This window comes from Triticum aestivum, chromosome 1B, assembly GCF_018294505.1.
Source record: "Triticum aestivum cultivar Chinese Spring chromosome 1B, IWGSC CS RefSeq v2.1, whole genome shotgun sequence".
NCBI classification, from domain to species: domain Eukaryota; kingdom Viridiplantae; phylum Streptophyta; class Magnoliopsida; order Poales; family Poaceae; genus Triticum; species Triticum aestivum.
The window spans coordinates 266,230,217-266,251,485 of record NC_057795.1 but is presented as its reverse complement, the minus strand read 5'-3'; positions in this window follow the sequence as shown (position 1 = coordinate 266,251,485).

Genomic DNA, 21,269 nt, shown 5'->3' with positions numbered 1-21,269 from the left:
TCTGGTCCAACCAGGTCGATGCAGCGGCCTGAGACGGTGAAGACAGGAAGCCCGACAGCGGCGGAGCTCGAGAGGAAGAAGACGACTGGAAGGAGGAGAATGGGAGACCTAGGTCGCACCTATTTATAAGGAGAGGATAACTGAGATGGCGCGGGAAACGAGGAGATAAGAATTATTATCCAGCGGCCCCGATGCCTCGATTTTTGGAACAGTCAATAAAAATATAGATCCGTTGAAGGATACGGTGGAATAGAAAAAGAATTTAAGAAAAGGATGACGTCACAGCGGCTTAACCCGGATCCAAAAGATGACGTCATGGCGGGTTAAAAAAAACCTTTTTGCACGAATAGAAGACTGAAGATTTATTTCTTAAAGTATTTTTAAGATTGATATGAACAGAACCAATCTGGGGCCTAATGTCGGGGATATAACTATTTGTAAGCCGCCCAGGAGGGGCCGGGTTACGCAAGAAGATTCACCAGAGAGAAGCCCAAGACCAAGCATGAAGATGGCGGTTCAATAAAGGGCTTAAGGCCCACAGGCGGCTTAAGGCCCGTTGTAGTAAACCGCCATAAAGGCATGACTTCTACTATAAGGTAGCCTTAACTAGTCACCAAGCCGTACATTGTTTGTAAGCCGGCCGGGACTCTGTAAGCCACAGGGCATCAACCCGTGTATATAAGGGAACGACCTGCTGGCGGCTTAGGGCAAGGAACAACTCATCGAGAGTCGGGCATAGCATATCTTGCTCCCTGGTCATCGAAACATCAATACCAAACCCAACTAGACGTAGGCCTTACCTTCACCGTAAGGGGCCGAACTAGTATAAACCCTCTCGTGTCCTTTGTCCCGATTTAACCTCTTCAAGCTTCCTAGTTGCGATGGCTCCACAACTAAGTCCTTTCACGAGGACACCTGACGTGACAATTCCACAACAAGAACAGTCTGTAGCAATCTGTAACTTTCGAATACTTCGGGAATACGAACAATCCTACCAAAATAAGAAGTTCTAGGAAATTTTTCTATTGATCTATTGCAAGAAGAATCAACTAAAAAGCACGTTTTTGTGATTTATTAAAATTATTCTCATGCGTGCAAAAGTTTTTGTTTTTCAGCAAGATCAAATTAACTATCACCCAAGATGATCCTATAGGTTCTACTTGGCACAAACACTAACTAAAACATAAAACCACATCTAAACAGAGGCTAGATAAATTATTTATCACTAAACAGGAACAAAAAGCAAGTAACAAAAATAAAATTGGGTTGCCTCCCAACAAGCGCTATCGTTTAACGCCCCTAGCTAGGCATAAAAGCGAAAATAGATCTAAGTATCACCATCATTGGTATTCAATTCATAAGTGGCTCGCATAATAGATTCATAAGGTAATTTGATTTTATTTCTAGGAAAGTGTTCCATGCCTTTCATTAATGGAAGTTAGAATCTAATATTTCCTTCCTTCATATCAATAATTGCACCAATCATTCTAAGGAAAGGTGTACCAAGAATAATAGGACATGAAAAATTACAATCTATATCAAGAACGATAAAATCTACGGGCACATAATTCCTATTTGCAACAATAATAACACCATTAATTCTTCCCATAGGTTTATTAATAGTGGAATCCGCAAGGTGCAAGTTTAAAGAGCAATCATCAAATTCGCGGAAACCTAGCACATCACATCAAGTTTTTGGAATCGTGGAAACACTAGCACCCAAATCACCCAAAGCATAGCATTCATGATCTTTAATTTTAATTTTATTAGTAGGTTCCCACTCATCATAAAGTTTTCTAGGGATAGAAACTTCTAATTCAAGTTTTTCCTCATAAGATTGCATCAAAGCATCAACGATATGTTTGGTAAAAGCTTTATTTTAACTATAAGCATGAGGAGAATTCAAGACGGATTGCAACAAGGAAATACAATCTACTAAAGAATAATTATCGTAATTAAATTGCTTGAAATCCAAAATAGTGGATTCATTGTTATGTAAAGTTTTGACCTCTCCAATCCCAGTTTTACCAAATTTAGCATCAAGTTCTAAAAACTCTGAATTATTGGGACGCCTTTTAACTAAAGTTGACTCATCTCCAGTCCCATCATTATCAAGATTCATATTGCAAAACAAAGATTTAATAGGAGACACATCAATCCCTTTTAGATCTTCATCATTATTATCATGAAAACTAGAAGAACACGCTCTTACAAAGCAATCTTTCTTAGCACGCATCCTAGCGGTTCTTTCTTTGCACTCATCAATGGAAATTCTCATGGCTTGGAGAGACTCATTGATATCATGCTTAGGTGGAATAGATCTAAGTTTCAAAGAATCAACATCAGGAGAAATTCTATCCACGTTCCTAGCCAATTCATCAACTTTAAGCAATTTTTCTTCGAGCAAAGCATTGAAATTCTTTTGAGAAATCATAATTTTTTAACACTAATCTCAAAATCAGAGGGCATCTTATTAAAATTTCCATAAGAGTTGTGGTAGGAATTACCATAATTATTAGAGGAATTACCAGGAAACGGCCTAGGATTAAAGTTTCCTCTATACGCGTTCTTACCAAAATTATTCCTACCAACAAAATTCACATCCATAGATTCATTATTATCTCAATCAAACTAGACAAAGGCATATCATTAGGATCAATAGGATCACTCTTATTAGCAAACAATTTCATAAGTTCATCCATCTTTCCACTCAAAGTATTAATCTCTTCTATCGCATGAACCTTTTTACTAGTAGATCTTTCGGTGTGCCATTGAGAATAATTAACCATAATAATTAACCATAATAATTAAGCATAATAATTAACCATAATATTATCTTTCGGTTTAGTATCTTCTCCTAAAGTGATTTCCATAAAATTGTCTCCCGCGGCTGAATCTAAAAGATTTCTAGAAGCAAAATTCAATCTGGCATAAAAAATTTGTATGATCATCCATAAATTCAAACCATGTGTAGGGCAATTACGTATCATTAATTCCATTCTCTCCTAAGCTTGTGCAACATGTTCATGATCAAGTTGCTTAAAATTCATAATATCATTTCTAAGAGAGATGATCTTAGCGGGAGGAAAATACTTAGAGATAAAAGCATCTTTGCACTTATTCCATGAATCAATACTATTTTAGGCAAAGACGAAAACGAAGTTTTAGCACGATCTCTAAGTTAAAACGGAAATAACTTCAATTTAACAATATCATTATCCATGTCTTTCTTCTTTTGCATATCACACAAATCAACAAAGTTGTTTAGATGAGTAGAGGCATCTCACTAGGAAGGCTAGAGAATTGATCTTTCATAACAAGATTTAACAACATGGCATTGATTCACGAGATTCAGCATCGTTAAGAGGAGCAATCGGAGTGCTAAGGAAATAATTATTGTTGGTATTGGAAAAGTCACACAATTTAGTATTATATTGAGCCATCGTGACAAGCAATCCAACACACAAGCACACAAGAGGCAAGCGAGAAAGAGGCGAACGAGAAAGAGACGGCGAATAAAATGGCAAGGGTGAAGTGGGGGAGAGGAAAATAAGAGGAAAATGGCAAATAATGAAATGCGAGGGATAAGATTTTGTGATGGGTACTTGGTATATCTTGACTTGTGCGAAGACCTCCCCGACAACGGCGCCAGAAATCCTTCTTGCTACCTCTTGAGCACTGCGTTGGTTTTCCCTTGAAGTGGAAAGGGTGATGCAGCAAAGTAGCGTAGGTATTTTCCTCAGTTTTTGAGAACCAGGTATCAATCCAGTAGGAGGCTCCACGCAAGTCCCTCGTACCTACACAAACAAACAAGAACCTCACAACCAACGTGATAAAGGGGTTGTCAATCCCTTCACGGCCACTTGCGAAAGTGAGATCTGATAGAGATAATAAGATAAGATAAATATTTTTGGTATTTTTTATGATATAGATTGGAAAGTAAAGATTGCAAAATAAAGTAGATCGGAAACTTATATGATGGAAGATAGACCCGGGGGCCAGAGGTTTCACTAGTGGCTTCTCTCAAGATAGCATAAGTATTACGGTGGATGAACAAATTACTGTCGAGCAATTGATAGAAAATTGCATATTTATGAGAATATCTAGGCATGATCATGTATATAGGCATCACGTCCGCGACAAGTAGACCGACTCCTGCCTGCATCTACTACTATTACTCCACACATCAACCGCTATCCAACATGCATCTAGAGTATTAAGTTCTTAAGAACAGAGTAACACATTAGGCAAGATGACATGATGTAGAGGGATAAACTCAAGCAATATGATATAAACCCCATCTTTTTATCCTGGATGGCAACAATACAATATGTGCCTTGCTGCCCCTGCTGTCACTGGGAAGGGACGCCGCAAGATTGAACCCAAAGCTAACCACTTCTCCCAGTGCAAGAAAGATCAATCTAGAAGGCCAAACCAAACTGATAATTTGAAGGGTGGAACCCTATGGGGAGATCTTTCACGAATTGGAGGGGGAATCCCCAAGAACAAGATGAACACAAGAAGGAAAACAAGGGAACACTCAAGAACAAGTAAAATCACACATCCACTAGACAATCAAACACACAAGATCCACAAGGTACATGAACAATCAAAGGGAAATAAGATACATGGTAGAGTTCATCCCAAATCCTATGAAGGAGATGAGGGCTTGAATCCTAGAAGGATCTTATCACATGGAGGTCTTGAACTCCATGGGAGTGGTCTTTCTCTCTCAAGAGGAGGAGGTAGGAGCAAAGCTCACCTAAGAATGAGCTATCACTTTGGTAAGCCTAACATATGGTCTAGGTACGGAATATATAGGCATGGGGACAAAGTGGATGAAGAAGAGGCCCAAACAGCAATCACAACCGTCCATTGTGTAGGGCCCATGCGCACGGGGTAAGTTGGGCCCGTGCGCACGGGGGTCCCATGGGCACAGTATAGGCCCGTGCGCACGGGGTGCTCCAGCGCCAACTCTTTGAGTAGTCCGTCTGCACGGGGTCTTCGAGGCCCGTGGGCACGGGGTCGCCTGGGTGGTGCAATGTTGATCTTGTTGCACTCCTTCTTCCTCCTTATGGCCTTGTGGTCCTTCTCCAACTCCTTTGGGGTGTCCCTCACCAGCTTCTGGTCGTCGGTCTTCATATCTAAGGACACATAGAGCACTTTGGTGAGGTAGCAAGCAAGTCCAATGGATATTCATGATATTCTCGAAGAAGAGCGGGTTCACCTTAATTCCAATGGCGTATGTTCAAGGTCTCGTCATATGTCCTCTTGGGGTATGGAGAGTAGTCAGAGTGTACATGGGGATGAGCGTGGGATGCTCCGCATCATCTCCCCTCCCTTGGGAAAGATCCGACCTCGGATTGTGATCCTCATCACCATGGGAATGGTTGTCGTAGATGGACTTGTAGTTGGACGAAGTTGAAGACATAGCGCAATCCAAGTAGTCCAAGGTGTCACTGGAGTGATAGACATGCAAAAAGAGCAAACACAAGCAACACTCGGAAATACAACGGTTAGCGCACACAAAGTGTCCATTATGTAAGAATGAGTCTGTGCGGCAAGATTGGTCGTCACAAAGTGCATGAAGCTTATCAAGATGATCTAGAATGAGATGCAAAGCATTCATGGGAGGACATGCAATCATTGTGCACACAAATGTGTTGTAAATATGATCAATGCAACCATGGTGCAAAATGATGTCATAGTGAGACAGTTTATCAATAGCATGAATATGGCAATGGATGCTCAACATGTGTATGTTATCATGCAATTGATGGTGGACAATATGATCATGATGTATGAATATGCCATCAAGGTAGATCACAACAAATTTGCTAAGGAAGTGCACAAGCTCATATATCATAGATGACATGGAAATAGATGCAACAAGACAAGCATAATGTGAGTCAATCCATGCATGAGGTGCAAACTTGTGGTAAGTATGATATGTCCATCGAGCATGACATGTATGAGCACAATAAACAAATTTGGAGGTGTTGGTGTACCAAAGCTTGATGTCGAGGCATGAGTGGAGTTCTGAAGGTGCATCCAATAAGTGCGAGAGCTCCTCAATGTGAAGGTCCATGTAGCCAATCTCCAATGTCGCTCCTCCATTCACGAGATGTATCATGTAGACAACAAGAAGGAAACAACAATGAAAGAGTGACCCATCCAATATGCGTATTTGAGGATGTCTCAAAGAGAAGGAGTTCACCTCAAGAAAGTTCCCAAAGATGTTGGAGTCGTACATCATGTATGCCTTCACATAACCAATATGTCGCATAACGGCACCGCCTTCTGAATTCTCCAAAATGAAAGAACATGATAAACACTCGGAAAAACAAATGAGGTTAGCGGAAATGCAAAACCTATCATTCGAGTGGTAAGATACCCAACAAGTGTAAGCATCAATCTCATCATAAGAAGGTACATGGGAGAATTTCATAGTATGGAGGCATATGATGCAAGAACAACCAAATACAAGAGGCTCAAGGAAAGAAGCATGCATCACAATTAAGGTGTCAAAGTCTACAAGATCAATAAGCATAGTATGGTTGCACTCAATACAAGTGCATATGAAAGAGGCAATTAATAGACACCAGAGACAATGATCAAGATATATCATGTGAGAGGCATGAACATATATGTCATCAACCCAAGAAAGCGAGTAAGAGTGGAACATGGGTGATGCAACCAAGCAAGCAATCATAGTAATAAAGACAAGCAAGCTAGTAGTGCGAAGATGCAACATACTAGGAGGAATCATGGCAAGCATGTCGTGTGTGAAAATAGTGGGCATGAATATTGTACATGACATATCACAAGCATGAAAGCAAGATATGAGGAAAATAGCATGAATGTATTGGTGAGAAGCCATATGTAAATAGCAATGGGTCATCATGACTCTCCCAACACAACAAGCATCAATAGTATGTGGCACATGATAAACAAGGCAAAAGCAACAAGGATCTCCACCAAGCATGCAAATACATATAGGAATATCATAATGGTGAATCATGGGTAGATGCAAACATGGGTCACAATTGCATGGCAAAGGCATAGAAGCAAGCATAGCATGCAAAGTGGACACGGTAAAATGAGCATAAGGTGACAAGTGGTAAATGGCCCATAGCCATGTGAGAGCCAAGTAGAAGAGATGTGCGTAGTCCTTGCGTGAATGGAACGGTGGTAAAAATAGTCCACGGGATCCCAAGTCATCATTGCTCTCAAGAGCTCGCTTCGTCAACTCTTGGGATTGAGAGGTTGACGAGTATACGTGAGGACCTACACAAAACAAAGACAAAGGAAAAATTGTGTGTGCGTGGTATATGTACACATCATCCATCATGATGCGCATGTGCATGTGTCGGTGAGCACAAAATAGCCAATGCTCAAATAAATGAGATGCGTGATATAGAAACATTCCATCCATCATGAGAGGTTTGTTATTATGTATAGCATAATGGAGACTCAAATTGTGTAATGCATCATGAGAAATATCTAGAGCATTGTTATTCATGGAATGCATAAGGTGCACGCAATCATGGAAATTATGCAAAGTATGAAATGTATCAAGATCTCCGACTAAGTATGAGGAAACTATGGGGGTCTCCTCATGAGCATGAGTAGCAACATCACGTGGAGAATATTGACAACATCCAAAACAATTCATATTTGGAACAATGTGATCATGGCATGGCATAGTAGATGAATTGCTCAAATCATGTAAAGGAAGCATGGCAATATCATCACATGAAAAACAAAAGCCAATGACCATCATCTCGTCATCTATGCCATAAGTACAAATGGGATTTATTTTAATGGGGCATGCATATTTACTATGTTGAGATTGAAATGATGTAATATGGGAGATCTCACTCATAGCATACGACAAGTTCAATGGATTGTCAAACATGATGTGACCAATAGAATTTTCACATGATATCCTATGGAGCATAGCATCACAACTAGGAAACTCAACATGCTCATCATCATATTCATCATAAATAGGTAAGTCAAGGCATGACGAAGTTTCACTAGCATGAAGCATGGTAATAGGTCGGTCAACATCATGGGAGCAATCATTGTCAAGAGCGTCCACTAGTGGGACAAGAGAAGCACCATCACCTATGTTACCTTTGGAGCGTCCCTCAAGTGTTGTAGGTGAGGTGTTAAAGATCGTCTCGTTGTCATCTTCATCTTGATGGAACCATGTGGGGGTGCATCATCGTCCACCATGGCCATTGTCATCTCCAATCGAGGGATGGACTCATCGAGGATAGGCATGTCGTCATGTAGGAGACCTAGCACCAAAGAAGAAAACACACTAGGAGTAGAGGTTAAGTCGTTAGAAATCATGGTGGCCTCATGTGTCGTGTCGACGACCTCACTCACTAAGTGTTGTGGCTCACTCACTCCCTCAAGGATGCACTCACTCATATGGTTGGTGGGGTCACTCAAATGGCGCTCAACCTCACATAGGATGTGTGGCATGCTCTCATGTGTGGGGCTAGTGGTGGTCACACTCATCATCTCATAGGAAATGCTCTCAATGCCACATATGGTGGAGTCACTCATGTCACTCATGTGGTGCTGGCTCTCCTCACATGACAAATGGGGCATCTCGACATATGTCGGTGTCGGAGAGATGTAGGTGCAAATGTCTCCATGCTCAACTCCTATCGCCGTGGTCGAAGGGGATGGCCCTTGCTTGACCTTCTTGTCGCCGTCTTGGTGTTGGAGGCCCATATGATGTGGCACCTCGTAGCTCGTCTAAATTACCGAAGGGAGTTTCCCATGCTTGGCCATCGTCCTTGAGGGGCTTCCGAAGATGGAAGTGTCGCCCTCGCTCGTAGGTCGTTGCCTTGGACTTGATGAAGTCGTTGGAGGCGTACTCGTGGGAAGTAGGCGAAGATGCCGTACGTCCAAAGGCGAAGATGCCTTGATAGCACTTGGCAAAGATGCCAAAGTGGTTGGTGTAGCCGTAGCGCCGTCTTGGTGGTGGTCGTCTCGCGGTCTTCTTTTGTGCTCTTGAAGTTTGGACTTGGCGTGAAGTAGGGCTTGTTGGGACTTGTGCATTTGCGCTTGTGGAGCATCTTCATGATGATGATGTCATTGTCGTGCTTGAGCTCGTAGTAGATGTCATTCGTCGTCGTCGTGCACATGATGCTTGGATGTGACTTGCCCTTCATGATGGTGTTGATCACGAATGTGATGGTGGTCGCCATGTAGATGTGGACGAGGACGGTTTGCACTTGCATCGTGGCCGCGCTCCGAAGACCTGTGGCTTTAATGTCGCCGCCTTGAAGATGACGAAGGGGAAGAAGACTTGATCAAGGTTCTAATCTCCTCCATCCTTGCATCTTACTCCTCTTTATGTGCGGAAAGCATCTTGTCGATGTAGTCCCTTTTCCTTGCTTCGGAGTGATGAATGTCGATGCAGATGTTCTCGATGTGCTCTTGCAATCTTGATTGTGCGCCTTGCATTTGTCGTTGTAGATCGAAGATGGACGCTTTGGTGATGTAGTTGTTCACGCCGCCATTGTTGTCGTAGACCGGAGAGGAAATGCCTTGCCTATCCATCACAAGACTCGAGCAAAGGTGAGTAGGAAATGAGATAAACAACACCAAGCTACCTTTTCCCAAAGTTGAGGATGTATCTTGTATCACTCAATGTGAAATGAAAGAATAGTGGAATTGGTACCGGACTTGTTCACTCACACCTACAAGTAAAAGCTTATGGTAGAGATCGGTGAGGATAGTGGCACAAAAATTTGATGCAAAATGTTAGCAAGAGTCAATAATGTTGGAAAAGATTCACAAATTTGCAAGTGAAACAAGTAGACCAATAGCAAATGCGGTACACGGAAACACACACATGGATAGCTAAATGGGGTCGTGCAACCAAGGAATGAGCACAAAATGTGGAGTCCATGGAAAACGCTCGTGTTGCACAACTCAAGAGAGACGCTAGCACGATTGCTCAATCGGCGGATATGACACTTGTGCACAACCTATAAGATGCAAGATGGATAAACTTTCTATCCCAAGTATGCTATGTATGTATGGTTCCCGGTGTTTCTCTCAAGATGATCCAAGATGATCAGATATGACAATCTTATGCGCAATGGGGTATGATGCTATGGCACTTGCTTACAAGCTTCTTTGCTCTCTTTCTTTTGCTTAAAAGCTTTTTTTGTATGGACAATTTGCACAATGCACAAACCAAGATAGCAATTGAGTATATGCGGGAACAAACTTGTGACACAAGATATGATACCAATATATGCACCACGATGATATGGTATGTATGCGATGGGAAGTATGATCACTAATGTGCACAAGTAACATTGTCGGCAATACTCAAATGGCTAGTCTCCATAGGCAAGTAACGCAAAATGGGCTAGGGGTTAACAATGCAATTGCAAGGGGAATATACAATGGAGTGGTAGAGGTTACCGTCCTTTGCGATGAAGAGTGACGGTGTTCTTGATGTAGATACCAAGATGATGGAGTCTCGTTACTAAGTAGCCGAAACACCTTAGGAAACGGAAAAACCGCAAACTCAAAATCTCAAATGACAAATGTCAAATGGTGGTAACGGGGAGCGGTGGTGGTGGTTGATGAAGAAGCAACCATCCCTAAGTAGCCGAAACACCTTAGGATACTCAAATCACTACTCAAGTAACCACTAATGCTAAGGGGATCAAGATGGGTTAGGTTGCGAAAGTCGAATGGTGGTGTAGCGGATGATATGGTGGAGGGCCTAGGAAATCTTGCCAAAATGCCGAAATTTTGGTGGAGTCAAATGGTGGTAAGACCAAGATGAGCAGCTCGGGCACGTCGCTAGTTTTTCAATGAGCCAAAGAACACCCAAATCGGAGTTCGGATACGAAAGTTACGGCCAAAACGGTGACGTTCGGGCGGCTGCTGTAGGGGGCCGTGCGCACGGGGTTCAGGGCCCGTGGACACGGGGTCCCATGCACACGGTACATGTACCGAGGACACGGGGTCTCCAGGGACTTCCCGGGGGCCCGTGGGCACGGGGTGGGGAGCCCGTGGGCACGGGGTAGGCGGAAACTTCGCGATTTTCTTGTCAAATTTGATGGGGGAAAGAAACATTGGGGTATGGGGACGCAAGAGGGGGTAGATCGACTTGCTATACATCAGATCCATGGATCAAAATGAACAAAAACTCACAAAAACTTCAAATCACAAAAAAATTGGTATGGCTCTTTTTGTGGGGAATTTCCGAAATTGGGCAAGAACAAGCAAAATTAGGCTAGAAAACAAAGAGGGGGGCTCCAATTTCTTGAGAAACCATGGCTCATGATACCAAGATGATGTAGGGTGGAACCCTATGGGGAGATCTTTCACGAATTGGAGGGGGAATCCCCAAGAACAAGATGAACACAAGAGGGAAAACAAGGGGAACACTCAAGAACAAGTCAAATCACACATCCACTAGACAATCAAACACACAAGATCCACAAGGTACATGAACAATCAAAGGGAAATAAGATACATGGTAGAGTTCATCCCAAATCCTATGAAGGAGATGAGGGCTTGAATCCTAGAAGGATCTTCTCACATGGAGGTCTTGAACTCCATGGGAGTGGTATCTCTCTCTCAAGAGGAGGAGGTAGGAGCAAAGCTCACCTAAGAATGAGCTATCACTTTGCTAACCCTAACATATGGTCTAGGTACGGAATATATAGGCATGGGGATGAAGTGGATGAAGAAGAGGCCCAAACAGCAATCACAGTCGTCCATCCTGTAGGGCCCGTGCGCACCGGGTAAGTTGGGCCCGTGCGCACGGGGTGCTCCAGCGCCAACTCTCCGAGTAGTCCGTGCGCACGGGGTCTTCGAGGCCCGTGGGCACGGGGTCGCCTGGGAGGTGCAGTGTTGATCTTGTTGCACTCCTTCTTCCTCCTTGTGGCATTGTGGTCCTTCTCCAACTCCTTTGGTGTGTCCCTCACCAGCTTGTGGTCGTCGGTCTTCGTATCTAAGGACACATAGAGCACTTTGATGAGGTAGCAAGCAAGTCCAATGGATATTCATGATATTCTCGAAGAAGAGCGGGTTCACCTTAATTCCAATGGCGTATGTTCGAGGTCTCGTCATTTGTCCTCTTGGGGTATGGAGAGTAGTCGGAGTGTACATGGGGATGAGCGTGGGATGCTTCGCATCACTTGCAAAGATAACCAATCATACATAAAAGAATTTAGAGGAGATTCAAATATTTCTCATAGATAAACTTGATCATAAAGCGACAATTCATTGGATCTCGACAAAAACACCGCAAAAAGAGTTACATCGAATAGATCTCCAAGAATATCAAGGAGAACTTTGTATTGAGATTCTAAGAGAGAGAAGAAGCCATCTAGCTAATAACTATGGACCCGAAGGTCTGTGGTAAACTACTCACAACTCATCGGAGAGGCCTTGGCGATGATGTAGAAGCCCTCCATGATCGATTCCCCCTCCGGCGGAGCGCCGGAAAAGGCCCCAAGATGGGATCTCACGGGTATAGAAGGTTGCGGCAGTGGAAATAGGGTTTCGTGGTGCTCCTCGATGTTTTGGGGGTATGTAGATATATAGGCGAAGGAGGTCGGTCAGGGGAGCCACGAGGGGCCCGTGAGGGTGGGGGGCGCCCTCCTGCCTCATGGCCACCTCGGCTTCTTCTTGACGTCCACTCCAAGTCTCCTGGATTGCGTTTGGTCCAAAAAGATCTCTCCCAAATGTTTCATTCCGTTTGGACTCCGTTTGATATTCCTTTTCTTCGAAACACTGAAATAGGCAAAAAAAAGAGCAATTTGGGCTGGGCCTCCGTTTAATAGGTTGGTCCCAAAAATGATATAAAATTGTATAGTAAAGCCCATAAACATCCAAAACGGGTAATATAATAGCATGGAACAATCAAAAATTATAGATATGTTGGAGACGTATCACCCAGTGACTGTTGTCGTTGAAGGTGTTGGTGAAGCTCCAGGGCGGCTCGCGGAGAGCCTCAGCTTCATGCGCCCCCAACACCCAGCCTAGTAAGGGGAACCGGTCGGGGCCTTCTCTTCATGTGTACTGCGGGTGCATCATGGGCGGTACGTAGGCCTTCGGACTGGCCGCGCCAGAGTCGCCCACATGGAGCCCCGCATTGCTGGCCTCCGGACTCGGTGCCAGGTCCAGATGGCCACGGGCTGGCGCCCCAGCATGGCCCCAGGAGCAGCCGCCCGGGTCCGCCTCGCCCTGAGGCGGCGCGATCGGGGTAGGTTGGGCGGCGCTGCGGGTCGGGCTGGTGCCGAGGGGTCCCCAGGTGCTCCAGGGGGCGCGGGCGTAGGAGGGGCGAGCGTGCACCCCTAGCACAACTTGCAACGTAGGCAGGGCACAGAATGGTGCCGCGCCCCTGCATGCGGCGCCCAGCAGCTCGGCGACCCGTTCCAGCAGGGCATCGAGGCTGCCTTCTGCCAACCTGCATCGCAGCAGCTCCCGCACCACAATGAGCGCGGCTCGCATGTCTGCCTGCTCCCAGCGAGTGTGTGGTGCTGTCGTCATGGCATAGCTTGAAGATCACGCGGCGGCGCAGTTGCGGCGCGGCGCGACAAAGGTTGGCGGTGGCCCACACCGCCCGTGACCAACGGCACCAGGCAGTGCGGGGGCCGCGAGATGCACAGAGTGAAGATCCTCTTGGTCGGTTGTCACTGCTTGGGCGGGACGAACAGCCTAGTGCTCAACGTGAGCCCTTGGAGTGTCGGCCATGGGAGTGCGGGGTGGTGGCGGATCGATCGGCAGAAGAGGGACTCCGACGCACCCCTACCGGCGCGCCAAATGTCGGATTTCGGGTTTTGCAAACCCTTGAGAGGTTCGAACTCTGGGGTGCGTGCGGAGATCTCAACCTCCCCAGTTTGCTGCTCGCTAATCTCACAGCCTAGCTCAATGAACTCAAAGGAAAGGGGACACAACAGTTTACCAAGGTTCGGGCCACCTTCCAGTGTAAGACCCTACTCCTGCTTTGTGGTTGATTGCCTCGAAGGGTGGAGGATGAACTAGTGCAGTGGGGAACAACCTCAGGAGGTGTGTTCTTGAGCTCAAGTGAGCTGGTGAGGGTGGAATTGATTTGGTCGACTTGATCTGTCATCTCTCCCTCCGTCTGTCCCCTTGCTACGGTAGTGGCTAGGTCCTATTTATAGTGGCCTTGGTCCTCTTCCCAAATGAAGGCGGGAAGGGATCCCACAACGGCCAAATTTGAAGGGAGACAACTAGTACATCTTATCCATACAAAAGCGATCTTCACCTAGAAAAGCCTGTGGTCGTGACGCCGTGGTGGGCTCGGCAATGACCTCCATCCTGCCGTCCTGGCAGTCTTGGTCTTGTTACACAAGAATGGAAACCTTTGGTTGCTTCCTCGGGACTCCGCGCCTGCGCTTGCCTCCTTTGCACCAAAGAGGAAACTGGTACATTGCGCCCGCTGGCGCCCACCTAGCCGTAGTCGTCATGGCTCACGTCATCCGAACCTCGTGAGGTGAGCCTTGCATAGAAATCTCCGCTCCTCGGGAGCCAGCCTGAGATGGTTGTTCCCCTTGGAGGTCTTGGTGTCGTCCGCCTCGCGAGGCTTGGCCCCTCGCAAGGGTCTTGAGTTGTTGATGTCAAAGATGGGACGTACCAGGCCGTCGATGGAGCCACGCCGTGGGCCGTAGGCAGGCAGGTCTGGGAACCCCCATTCCCAGAACGCCGACATATGATGTGTTTATCTACCATGCACATACATTGTCTGCTTTCTTTTGTGCATGTGTAGGATACTTCGACTTGGTGTCAACTTCCACTTCTCGTGAGTTGACGATTCGAGCTCTTGAGAGCGAACCACTTGCGACCGACTCGCTTCTACATTGCACTTGTTTGTGCTTCGGAATTGTGAAGGACGTATAAGGACATGCTTTCAAGGTGATATCCTTCTCTTTTGAGAACCCCCAAACTATGAGCACGAATATTCTGGATCCTACTTCATGTGTTGCTTGCATCTTGACATATTGTACACATGCTAGAGATCTCGCTTCGACTTATCATTGCCACATTGCCATGCCTCATGACATATATACTTTGTGTGTTGCCTCCAAATCTTGGATTACTTGCTCCTATAATATGCTTGGTTGCAACAATGTCATCACTTCACATATGCCATGTGTTGGGATACATTGCATGGAGAACAAAAAAATTCTACTCACACGCAATGATCTATCCATGGAGATGCATAGCAATGAGGGGGCAGAGTATGTCTACGTACACTTGTAGACCGTAAGTGGAAGCGTTTGACAACGCGGTTGATGTATCACTACAAGAAAACACTTCCGTGATGATACGTGTTTGTCATAGTAGGTCACGTTTTCTGTCATGCATGTACATCCATGACGATTTTATGATAGGATCAAGATAGTCATACCTGTGTTGTCGTAGAAGTGTTCCATGACATTACCAAAATTATCATCACGGAAGTGTCCACTTCCATGACGATAAATCGCGCGTCATAGAAGTGCTTTCTTCAAGGGTGACCGACATGTGGCATCCACCGTCACAGGTCACCGTTAAGCGTTAAGCTATCGGGTTCCGGTTTGGATCCGATAACCCATTAACAGCCCAGACCAATGGGGATTTTCCATGTGTAAAATTCTAAATGGCCAGAGGAACCACGTGCCGGCTCACCGTTGGGACAGATGGCATCCATTCATTGGACTGAAGGCGCCTATGATTCTGACGCCCCCGATTCAATCGTACACTAATCATGCACACAAATGTGTACGATCAAGATCAGGGACTCACGGGAAGATATCACAACACAACTCTAAAACATAAATAAGTCATACAAGCATCATAATACAAGACAGGGGCCTCGAGGGCTCGAATACAAGTGCTCGATCATAGACGAGTCAGCGTAAGCAACAATATCTGAGTACAGACATAAGTTAAACAAGTCTGCCTTAAGAAGGCTAGCACAAACTGGGATACAGATCGAAAGAGGCGCAGGCCTCCTGCCTGGGATCCTCCTAAACTACTCCTGGTCGTCGTCAGCGGCCTGCACATAGTAGTAGGCACCTCCAGTGTAGTAGGAGTCGTCGTCGACGGTGACGTCTGGCTCCTGGGCTCCAGCATCTGGTTGCGACAACTAGGTAGAATGGAAAGGGGGAAAAGAGGGAGAGAAGCAACCGTGAGTACTCATCCAAAGTACTCGCAAGCAAGGATCTACACTACATATGCATGGGTATATGTGTAAAGAGGCAATATCGATGGACTGAACTACAGAATGCCTGAATAAGAGGGGGATAGCTAGTCCTATCGAAGACTACGCTTCTGGCAGCCTCCGTCTTGCAGCATGTAGAAGAGAGTAGACTGAAGTCCTCCAAGTAGCATCGCATAGCATAATCCTACCCGACAATCCTCCCCTCGTTGCCCTGTTAGAGAGCGATCACCGGGTTGTATCTGGCACTTGGAAGGGTGTGTTTTATTAAGTATCCGGTTCTAGTTGTCCTCTTACCGAAGATCACAGCTATTCGAATAGATTAACTTCCCTGCAGGGGTGCACCACATAACCCAACACGCTCGACCCCATTTGGCCGGACACACTTTTCTGGGTCATGCCCGGCCGCGGAAGATCAACACGTCGCAGCCCCACCTAGGCACAACAGAGAGGTCAGCACGCCGGTCTAAACCTAAGCACACAAGAGTTTGGGCCCATCGCCCTTAGCACACCTGCACGTTGCCTACGTGGCCGGAAGCAGAACTAGCCCCCTTAATACAAGAGCAGGCTTACGTTCCAATCCGGCGCGCTCCGCTCAGTTGCTGATGTCACGAAGGCTTCGGCTGATACCACGACGCCGAGTGCCCATAACTGTTCTCGCGTAGTTGGTTAGTGCATATAGGCCAGTAGCCAGACTTAGATCAAATACCAAGATCTCGTTAAATGTGTTAAGTATCCGCGAACGCCTAACAGGGCCAGGCCCACCTCTCTCCTAGGCGGTCTCAACCTGCCCTGTCGCTCCGCCACAAAGTAATAGTCGGGGGCCGTCGGGAACCCAGGCCCACCTCTACCGGGATGGAGCCACCTGTCCTTTCAGCCCCCTTATCAGAATCACTTGCGGGTACTCAACGAGCTAACCCTACTTTAGTCACCATCTATATAGTATGTATGTATGTATAGTATATACCCGTGATCACCTCCCGAGTGATCACGACCCAATAGTATAGCAAGGCAGACTGACAAGAATGTAGGGCCACTGATGATAAACTAGCATCTTATACTAAGTATTTAGGATTGCAGGTAAGGTATCAACAGATGTAGCAACAATGTCTGGCTATGCATCAGAATAGGATTAACGGAAAGCAGTAACATGCTACACTACTCTAATGCAAGTAGTATAGAGGAGAATAGGCGATATCTGGTGACCAAGGGGGCGGGGGGGGCTTGCCTGGTTGCTCTGGCAAGAAGGAGGGGTCGTCAACTCCGTAGTCATACTGGGTAGCAGCGGCATCGGTCTCGTAGTCTACCGGAGAGAAGAGGGGGAAGAAACAGTAAATACAATGCAAACATAAGCATGACGATGCATCACAAGACAATGAGCGGTGTTAGGTGTGCCCTAACGCGGTAGTAGGTGATATCGGCGAAAGGGGGAAACATCCGGGAAAGTATCCCCGGTGTTTCGCGTTTTCGAACAGATGAACCGGAGGGGGAAAGTTGCGGGTTCACTATGCTAGGGATGCGTGGCGGACGGGCGGGCTGCGTATCTGGATTTGTCTCGTCGTTCTAAGCAACTTTCATGTACAAAGTTTTTCCATCCGTGTTACAGATTATTTAATATTAATTTTCAAAGTTTTAATTAATTTTTAGATTTAACAGAATTAATGTAATTATGAAATGCCATAATGACATCAGCATGACATCAGGGTGATGTCAGCAGTCAACAGTCAGTTGACTTGGTCAAACTGACGCGTGGGTCCTCCATGTCATAGGCTGAGACACTAATCAGGTTTAATTAGTTAGATAAATGATTAGGTTAATTAAGTTTAATTAAACTAGATTAATTAACTTAATAAGTTATTAATTAACTAATTATTTAATTATTTTCATTTCATTTTTTTTACAAACGTTCTGGGGTGGGGCCTTGTGTCATAGGCAGGGGGGCTTAGCGGGTGCCAGGTTCGCGAACGGGCGTGGGCTCTACTGGTATCGGGCGCGGGGGCGCCCGACAGGGGCCAACCCGGGCGCTGGCCTCAGGCGAGACCAGGGGCGCGGTGGGGGGTCGAGGCGGGCGCGATAGTAGCAGCCGAGGCGGAGGCGGAGCGAGCGGCACCAAGGCGGGGTGGACTTGGATGACGGCTGTAGCGCGCGACGAGCGCGGCTACGACGCGGGTAGAACATGGTCCTGGCGTGGCAGAGCAAAGCATCTACTCGGGCAGAGGAGCTAAGGGCGCGGCATCGGGAGTGCTCGAGCTCGAAACCAAGCTCGAGAATAAGCGAGGGGGAGGAGGAGCTCACAGGGGCCGTAGGGGGAATGGCAGCGGGCTCGACGGAGGTCGGGGAGGTCCGACGAGGAGGGGGTCGAGGTGGCGTTCCGCCGACGGTGGTGTCAAGGAAGAGGAGCTCCGGTGAGGTTGCCCCGATGAACGGCGATGGCGAGGAGGTCCTCCAAGCGGTGGCGATGCGGCGCCGGCGTCGAGCACGTCGGGCGGCGGGGAGGAGATGAGGAGGCGGGTGTCGATGGCAGGCGGCGGCGCGACGAGTTCCGGCGGGGTCTGACGAAGAGGAGGTTGAGGACGGGACGGTGACGAGGCAGTCGACGACGGCGTGGCAGCTCCTGGGGGGACGGGATCGGGGCGGTGGCGTCGGTGGTTTGTTCCCCCTCGCGATCCAATCGGGAGAGAGGGGGAGATATTTCGGGGGGAGAAGTGGGGTAGCGGGTTCTAGGTCACGGGGGGGCAATGGGGTTAAGGGGGAAGTGGGGGTGGGCCGGCCTGGCGGCCCAGAGGCCAGTTGGGTCGAAGCCCAGTGGCCAAGGGGGGGTTCTTTCTATTATTATTATTTTGTATTATTTCTTTTCTGTTTGATTACATTCATCAATCTATTTTAGTTTTGTAAAATACTTTAGTAGTACCTAAATTAGTTCTACTAATTACATCACTGCCACAAAAAGTTTAAACCTCAAATAAAATGGTTTAATATTTTATAATTAATAAAAGGCATGTATCTAATTGTTTTTGCTAATGTTTTATTTAGTTTAGTGCATTTAAATATTTTTGTAAAGACTTGGTTTACCCACCTATATTACTTATGAATTATTTGTCACATCCCGAACATTTTAGTTTTAATATTTGAAAACCTTTATTTTTTGACTTGATTTTGAATTCGAATTTGAATCGGTTTCGAACCAACGTGAGTTTAACAACAGTAATCGTGGTGACGTGGCCATTAGCAGGGAATTAATGTAGCTTGATTATAGGGGAGTCACAATTCTCCTCCACTACAAGAAATCTAGTCCCGAGATTTAGGAGGGGAGCAAGGGGGGAGGGATTGGGTTACGAAAAATCTAACGGATCTTCTTGGTCTTGGTTGCTCTTCTCGAAGAGGTTGATCCATTATGTTGAAGTCTTTATTTCTCTGCTCCAGGTTATCATGATCAATTCGTCATCCTTTCTTCGGGATCTCCATCGTCCTACGAACGCGACCAAGGGAAAAACTCCAGAAGAACGCGTCTCCACAAAGCTGGGCATCTGACGGTGAACTCAATGGGAAATACACAAGGTACCCCATGAGTTGTATTTCAGTGAATTCATTGAGTGCAATATACGATGGTACCAAAATTTCAAACGGGTAGGCAATCATTCGATGACTAGACAGAAGCTGGAATGGGGGCTTGAACAACGAGAATAACATGGTGTTTGTTTCCAGGATGAACAATGGTATATCATTCAGCTCGTGAATCACATACGAAGCCAGGTGCAAAGGATACATTAGAATCCAGGTTATAAAGAAGAGTCAAGTTTCGATCCAGGGACCTGTGGGTTATGGACCCACCATGTGGGATAAAGGTGGAAAGGGCGGTGACTTCTTGCACGATCATGTAAGTAAGGCATGTCAGTGGATAGCCTATCAGCTATGTCAGCGTCAACATCGGTACCAAGGGCGAGGGACGAAGAGAACCATTTTCCTGCTCGTTGAACGAGGCGGACCATTAGGCAAAGTTCTCGTCCATCGGTGGCTACCAGAATGTCATCAACAATAGTAACAGGGTCTTGCTGACAGAAATGTACACCGAGGTGTTTACATAAGCATGAGAATATTTCTGCTTGGATCATATAGATCACAAGAAGGTTTAAACAAATCAATGGAAAGGAAAAGTGATTATCAGGTTTAAACAGAACAATGGAAAGGAAAAGGTGTTTAAACACATATTTCAAGGGTATATCTTCTCAAGGACAAGCAGAGCATGATATCCATGACAAGATATAACGTAGCAAACCCTTTAGGGAAGGGGAGAGAAATATCATGACATTACCCATGCAACGGTGTTTGGATAATTGAGCAAGAAACATTTAGTAGTGGGCTTCAAATGTTCTTGAAAACTAGAGTACCATAGACATGCTTCGAGATAGCATTTACATGGTCATCAGGTGAAGATCAGACTTTGGAAACACATTGGATCCATCAGGAATAACTTATAGAATAAGTCTTACAATTTCCTCACGGAAGAATGACTAACCTTGCCAAAAGGAAATTATAACAATAGGTCCTCCGGCCAGTTGTGATAGGTGTGACATCACCTTATCAGTTCATATAAGGACCAATGTTATGACTCTTGGAAAATATACGAACCATCATATCTGACCGAGTTTCAGATCTGGTTGGGTCATGATACCTCAGACTCGGGATGCCTGAGAAGGAAGGGGTGCAACACAATTTGGCGAGACGACAATGTAAGATTCTTGGGAAATGAACTATGAAGTGATTTCCGTTAACAAGAGTTCATCATTAACCCAAGGAGAGGACAAGGAGGTGTCTGGTGAACTCAACGGCAATTCATCAAGATTTCCAAAAGATGGATTTCCACAATTAAGTGAACAAGGAGATAACATTTGTCAGATCAAATGATATAATGATGTATGCTCGAGGAAAACATACACAATTTAACAATGATAGAAGGGGGCACCCAAAAATTTGGAAGCACGATCAATGTTTGAATGATGATTCAATAAGCAATAGACTTAGAGTGAAACTATCGACCATTAAC